The sequence below is a fragment of the Crocuta crocuta genome, unplaced genomic scaffold, assembly GCF_008692635.1.
Source record: "Crocuta crocuta isolate KB4526 unplaced genomic scaffold, BGI_CrCroc_1.0 scaffold59, whole genome shotgun sequence".
In the NCBI taxonomy this organism is placed as follows: domain Eukaryota; kingdom Metazoa; phylum Chordata; class Mammalia; order Carnivora; family Hyaenidae; genus Crocuta; species Crocuta crocuta.
Genome location: NW_027551578.1, coordinates 4486937 through 4494652, shown reverse-complemented (window position 1 = coordinate 4494652; position 7716 = coordinate 4486937).

The window sequence follows — 7716 nt, the reverse complement described above, 5'->3', positions numbered from 1 at the left end:
GATGAAGTCAAATTTGTTTTGTTGCCTGTGTCTTGATGTCATATCCAAAAAATAACTGCCATGTCCAATGTCATGAAGCTTGCCCTCTATGTTTTCTTCTAAGAGTTTTATAGTTTTAACTCTGACATGTAGGACTTTGATCCATTTTTAGGTAAGTTTAGTATATGATATTAAGGTAAGTTTCCAACTTCCTTCTTTTGCTTGTAAGTTCTAGAAAGTATCTGTAGATTCTTTAAGATTTTCTATATAGACCATCATGTCATCTTCAAATAGGGACAGTTTTATTTCTTCCTTTTAGATACTTATGCATTTTATTTCCTTCTCTTGACTTGTTGCAGTGGATGCTGTCCAGGGTCCAGAATTATGATGAATAAAAATGGTGAGAGTACATATCCTTGCATTGTTCCCATTCTTAGGAGGGAAGTATTCAGTTTTTCATCATTAAGTATACTGTTAGCTATAGGTTTTTTGTTTGGTTGGTTTTGTTTGTATATGCTGCTTATCAAGTTGAGGAAGTTCTCTTGGCTGAGACTGTTTTTTTCATTTATTTCAAGCATGTTCATAATTGTGTTTATGCTGGCTACTGTAACATCTTTGTCAGATAATTCTAACATCTATTTTTGGCATCTGTTTTTCATTAAGTTTGAGACCTTCTGGGTTCTTGGTATGAGTGTTTTTTCAACTGAAACCTGAACCTTTTTGTATTATGTAATGAGACTCTATCTTACTTAAATGTTCTGTTTTTTTTTTTAATTTTATTTTAACGTTTATTTATTTTTGAGACAGAGAGTGACAGAGCATGAGCTGGGGAGGGGCAGAGAGAGAGGGAGACACAGAATCTGAAACAGGCTCCAGGCTCTGAGCTGTCAGCACAGAGCCTGACACGGGGCTCAAACCCATGGACTGTGAGATCATGACCTGAGCCGAAGTCGGCCACTTAACCAACTGAGTCAACCAGGCGTCCCTAAACTTTGTTTTAATTGGCTTTCTCTGATACACCTTCAGCAGAGGATGGTGAAGGGCACTGCCTTATTACTAACAGGGGAGATAGAAGTCATGTGGCCTCACTGATACCTGAGAGGAAGGGGCTCAATGTTACTTCTACATGGAAGGGGGAATTCTGATCTCCACTGCACCATTGTGTGGGTGGTCTGTTACCATGGGTGGTGACTCAAGTCCTGACCCCTTACATGGCCTCCTCTGACACCATCTCAGCAGGAGAGGGAGGGGTCCCTGTCAGGTGGAAGTTCGGTTCTACTGATACTGTTGGAAAGGAGGGGAGTGGGTGGGACAGGAGGCTTATGACTGCCCAGTACGCAGTCCCCAATCCCTGCTTGGCCTTCTCTTGCACTACCTGGGTGACAGTATTGGGGGCCCTCACTGTAGCCTAGTGAAGATAGAAGTCTAGGCTTCCCACTCTGTCTTTGCTGACATCCATGAGGGAGGACCACAGTTTTTTGTTCTGTTTTGTTTTCTTGTGATATTTGCTTGGCGTGTCTTCCTCGCTCCACCGTTCAGAGTCTTCTTGTGTTTATTTTATATATAATGTCCAGGGTTGCAATCAGTGAGAGGAATAGGGAAAGATACCTCTACTCCATCTTCCTAGATGAAGAATTCTAAGTTTGCTTATTTCCACCACAAAAAAAGTGGGAATAATTTCACAAGAAAGAAATGATAATTACGTAACGTGATAGAGGTGGTAACAAACGCTACGATGGCAGTTATATTGTAGTATATAAATGCATCCAATCAACATATTGTACACCTTAAACTTACCCAGTGTTGTAAGTAAAATGTATTCAGATAAAAAAGAAAAGAAAGGAAGGCAAATCTGGGGAGAAGGAAAACGAAACTGTAACTGAGATTAAAGCTTCAGACCCCCACAGAGCCTGTGGCAAAGTCCCCAAAGAAGTCACATGGCCTTAAGATTCTCCCTCCTTTTAAATGACATCACCCTTGTAATTGTGAAAGTGTCAAACCTTCTCAGTAGGTTGTGAAACAGTCTACACTTGAGAAAATACAGTCATGTCACATGTTTAGAGGAAGCAAGCTGCAAAGTGAACTTCATCTGTGTTTAAAAAATCAGATTCATGGTTGATGCTCTATTGAATCAGGAGCCAGCACTGACGGGCTGTGGGCAGAAGTCATGGGGGCCATTCCAGCATTTCAAAGTCCTCCAACTGCCTTTTAACATCTCCCATACATTTACCCGTTCGGCTGACCCATATCTACAGTTCAAGCACATCTCTTGCCCAGAGAGTGTCTACACATTGTTCCTAAAAGGCATCTCTCTGGATTTGGGCAATTATGATGAGATTTCTCCCCACTTTAGACTTCCTTCAGCTCAAGTCAGACACAACGTTAAGAGAAGAGGATCTGATAACGCTGACTCTGCACCTCTGGGCTGCGGAGCGGCCCGGCCGTGTTTGGAGTCTCCTTCATTAGCCAACAAAGTGAGTTCACAGCCCATTCCAGGTTCCCAGGATGATGGGGAGCCGAGGTTACAGGCTCGGCTTATCAAACACCCTTTGGCAGATGCCAATATCATTCCAAGTCTTGCCCTAGAATGGAAATGATGTGGTTTTAAGAGCTGACAGAAATGTAGGCCTTCCTTTCTGCCACATCTGGAGTTCTCTTCTGAAATAAAGAACAGTGACCAACTAGTGTTCTTTGAATGCCTCACAGGATGGTGTCTCAGCATTCTGGGGGGAGAGGTAGAGGGTGGCAACGAGGGGAAACACTCCTCCCCCAGGGTAGGTTATTGAAATTGCATGCAAGCTGCTGTGGTTGGTTCCCAGGGCGCTTTTATCACCCAGTAGTTACTGGCAAATAAAGTTCACAAAATGAAGATGAGTCGAATAAATGAAGTCATTGTGTTGGTCCCAGCCTACTGCTAGTGACGCTATTGGCTAGGAATACCTTGGGACTCACCTGGGTAGCAAGCCTCCNTGGGACACCCAAGAGCCACACAGCAAGGTTATCAGTAGAGAGAGAAGGAGAGAGAGAAGACCTGGGGCTCTGCCTTTATTAGGGTCTGAAGGTGGGGAGTCTCGGGTTAAATGGGTTCATTCTTTAATAAACATTTTTTTCTTTGAGTATAGTTGACCCACAATGTTGCCTGAGTTTCAGGTATACATCAGAGTGATTCGACAAGTTTATGTGCTATGCTGTGGCCACAAGCGAAGCTAGCATCTGTTACCACACAACATGAATCCAAGATCATTTGCTATAGGGGTGCCTGGGTGGCTCACTCGGTGAAGTGTCAGGCTCTTGATATCTGCTCAGGTCATGATCTCATGGTTCATGGAATAAAATCCGGTGTCGGGCTCAGAGCTTGCTTGGGGTTCTCTCTTTCCCTCTCTCTCTGCCCTTCCCTCACTCACACTCTTGGTCTCAAAATAAACATTAAAAAAAACCCCAACATTGACTACATTCCCTATGCTGTGCTTTTTATTCTCATGCCCTATTCATTCATTAACTGGAAGCCTGTATCTCCTTCTTCCCTCCACTCATTTTGTCCTGGCCCCCCCTCGCCCCCCGCCAGCAACCATCAGTGGGATTGTCTGTATCTATAGGTCTGTTTCTACTTTGTGTTCGTTTGTTTATTCATCTTCCTTTTTTAGATTCCACAAATGAGTGAAAAATGGGCTCACTCTCTCTTGGCTCATTTAAACATAAGAGTGGGAATTAGAGCATGGTAGGGGGAAGAAATTTCACTCAACAGGTCAGCCACCTGTCAGCCAAGGCTTTCTGAAAGAGGGAAGTTCATGGGAGGGGAAGGTCTAATTCCTTACCCTGTTGTTTGGCTAATCACTGTGTTGTACAGTCAACAATGTGTTTAGTCAAGATGGATGGCTTTAGACATGGATGCCTTCACCACGAGAAAGCTCAGTCAGGCGCTTCTGTTCCAGAAACACGGGGAAATAGCAAAGCAGGAGAAGACGAGCAAAGAGCTATGGGGGGTTTAAATTTATGTCAAAATAAATAGAGGATGGGGCGCCTGGGTGGCTCCATCGGTGAAGCGTCTGGCTCTCTGTTTCAGCTCAGGCCGTGATCTCACAGTTCATGAGATGGAGCCCCATGTCAGGCTCTGTGCGGACAGCACGGAGCCTGCTTGGGATTCTCTCTCTCCCTCCCTCTCTCTCTCTGCCCCTCCCCCACTTGTGTTTTCTGTCTCTGTCAAAATAAATTCATTTTTAAAAAAGAATAGAGGATAGCCCTCATCAAAGCTTCTCCCCTCACTGCTTTCTTTTTTACCTGAAACATAAGACGTGCATAATGTGCGTGTGCCAGTATAATAATATAAACCTGTCTGCCTTCCTGTAGCTGTCGAGCTGGCTCTTTGTCCCAAGGCCCTGTCTGGCTCAGCTGATGCTCTTGGAGGCCCCTGCACGCAGGCGCGGCCACTTTTCAAACTGGGCCTGGTGCTGACCGTGGGCAGCAGGAAGAAGCTAGAACGAGGCTAGGGTCCCGCACTTGCCTTTCTTGCTTGCTCCCAGCTCTCATCTGAATGAATTTGATCTCCTGAATGCAAAGAGGATCCTCTTACCTGCTCGCCTAGAACCCTTCCGACACCACTCACTGTTAGGCCAGACACAGCCCCTTCACTCTCCCTCGGGGCTGCCCCTTTGGCCTTCACCCCCGCCGTGCCCCCCGCCCTCACTCCACTACGGCCAAGCCCATCCCTCACGATCATGTTTATGGTCCCCACCACGGCTGGACTGCCCCGTTCCCCAGCCCGGTCCTTGTCCACGTAGTTGGACATTCTCGAACCCTGCCTACGTCAAATCTCTCTCCCAGGCTCCCAGAGCACCGGGCACCTTTTTTTCGGATCCTCTGCATCGCTGCCACTTTAGTCCCAGTCCCAGGCGGGCTTCCCAGGGAGGCTGGCTCTGAGAGGCTGAAGTCTGTGAGACGTAAGTTGGTGAGCGCTTGCAGGCGGTGGGGCTGCGGCTAAGATGGCCCTTGGAGCTTTTCCGGAATGGGGCAAGGGGGCTGGGCCTTTGAACCTGGCATTGACGGTCATTGGATAGACTCCAGGGAGGGGGTGACACCTTGGGCAAGGCGGCTTTTGGCAGCACAGGACAACAATGGAAGGACTCAGCAGTGACCCCTGGGCTGTCAATAAATACTACCGGCGCCCAAAGGGGTCCTGGGCTGCCCACGAGCACGTCCACTACAGCTGACTATTTAGTCAACGCAGTTGAGGACTGCATATTTCTGTTTTATAACTGCTTCGGGTAATACTTGGCACAGTCCAGGATCTGCATAAATGCTGGTCGAAGAATAAACGAATCCAGGCTGTGTGACCAACCTTCCAGCTTTGCCCAGGGCTGTCTTGGTTTGAGCAATGAAAGCCCCATGTCTCAGGAAAATGCTCGGCCCCAGGAAAACCGGGCCAACTGGTCACCCTGACCCTAATATTCCCGGTACTAACCCTCCTGGAGACAGAGTTCACCATCACGTCTGGCTCCCCTTGCTGGGGGTCTGGCAGGGATTGGTTGGAATTATGTCCCTACCCTGCTTGCTCTCAAGTGAGAGACAGACCTTGGCTTTGGTTTAGGTTATCTATTCGTAAGTCTTAGGTCCTACCACCTCTTTAAGACCTCAAGTCTCTGATTTCTGACCTACTTTTGTACAGCGTCAGTCTTTCCTGTAACCCAGCAGGTCTGTCCGGATTCCCAGTCTCAGGACGCTCTGGTCTGGCTCACCCTGTTGCCGTGTAAACATATCACACCGTGTGATACATTGTGTGATATGTTGTCTCACATTAGGTGCTGCTTTGCGAAGGAACAACAGTGCCCTTTTGAAACTGTAGGCTCAGTGGGAATCGCAGGCTGGCCTGGATCAGAGAAATCAGGATCCATCCGGGCCAACACCACACAGAGGATGGAGGGGTCCATATCACCCCGTTGAGTCTGATCTATGTAGAGAAGTGAAGGGACAAAGAGAAGCTTGGGAATTTTCTTGTGTGCAAGGAACAGCGTGGGGCTGTCTACAGTTCGGTCCCCAGTGAGCCTATCTGATCTCCACAATCATTCCCAATGCAAGATTTTTGGGTAGAATACGAAACACAAAAATCGCAGTTATTTTGGCAACTCTGATAGTTGGCTCCACTGGTACGTTTCATTTTCACACTAAAGATCAAAACAATGAGAATAAGAATATCCCCTCCTCACCATGTAGCTCATTTCAGTGCTGTGCTCTGTCCTAAATGTCACAGGCCTTCAATGATCCTCTTTTTCCCTGTACTTCTACCAAAGAAATACCTTACTTTTCTACCAATTTCCACTCCTTATAAATATGTCTAATTAATTAATGTTGATTGATGATATGCCTGATAAACGTGGAGAACATTGGTATTTGTTCCATTCTAAGGAGGAATAAATTAAATTTTTTAAAATATTTATTTTTTTTGAGAGAGAGAGTGTGTGAGATAGAGTGCAAGCAGGGGAAGGGACAAAGAGAGAGGGAGACAGAATCTGAAGCAGACTCCAGGCTCTGAGCTATCAGCACAGAGCCCGATCCAGGGCTCAAACCCACAAACCTCAAGATCATGACCTGAGCCAACGTTGGACACTTAACTGACTAAGCCACCCAGGTGCCACATCTAAGGAGGAATAAATTAAAATGCAAAAGAGAGGGGCGCCTGGGTGGCTCAGTTGATTAAGCAATCAGCTCTTGATTTTGGTTCAGGTCATGATCTTACAGTTCGTGAGTTCAAGTCCCACATTGGGCTCTGCACAGCATGGAGGATGCTAGGGATTCTCCCTCTCCCTCCCTCCCCTCTCTCTTTCAGCCCCTTCCCTGTTCTCTCTCAAAATAAATAAACTTAAAAAAATGTATAAGAGATAAGTAGCAAGGCTGGCATCACCTAGCGCACAGACCTAGAATTTTGAGAGGAGCAAGAAGCAATCTCTCCTGACACCTTGGCATATCTACAGATGAAAACACAGTGTCTTTCTTCCAGGGTTGTTCACCTGCAAATATCCACTAAAAGAAAGAAAATCAGAGACATCGCAGTTCATATGCACTATTGAGCAGCTTGAAGAACTGTCTACCACAGTACCTATTTGCACCCTTATTTTATGTGGATACAGTTGGGAAATGGTGTGTCAATTTAATGGAGTAACCAAGACTAGTCATTATCAAAGCATCAGTGTGGAGTAAGGTTCATGCAGAACTACTCTACTGGATACGATTTCATCTTTCTTTGATGATTCCAAAGGCGCTGAAATCTTCTGAATAGTCCCAGAGTAACCCTAGGGAGCATTAATTATCATTACAGAGCGAGAACCAGTTAAAAAAAATTCCTAGTTGATAGCTGGTTTGTTATTACCTGGACATCTGAGGTCATAAACTGTCACATCTAAATAGGCAGAAGCAAATGTTTTAGAATCATGTGGGAAACTCTCTCCCTCTTGGTAACTGATGTGAAACTGACCTTCACGGGGACCAGATCTCGCCGCCAGCACTGAAGTGTGGGACCCGCGGACAACCACCTCCAAAGCTAGGTCTACCCAGGCGGTCACAGGACTAACGCTTCACTCAAGGGTCTCTTGGGTAGAGAGGTCATTTTGGAATTGGATGCATTTGACAGATAACCTTCACCGGTTACATTGCGTGGAATAAAAATAAAACGTGTAGTATAACGCATTACCATAAAAGAGCTGTAGTTGCCACTGGTTCTGTAATTAGCCATCATTTCGCCAAATT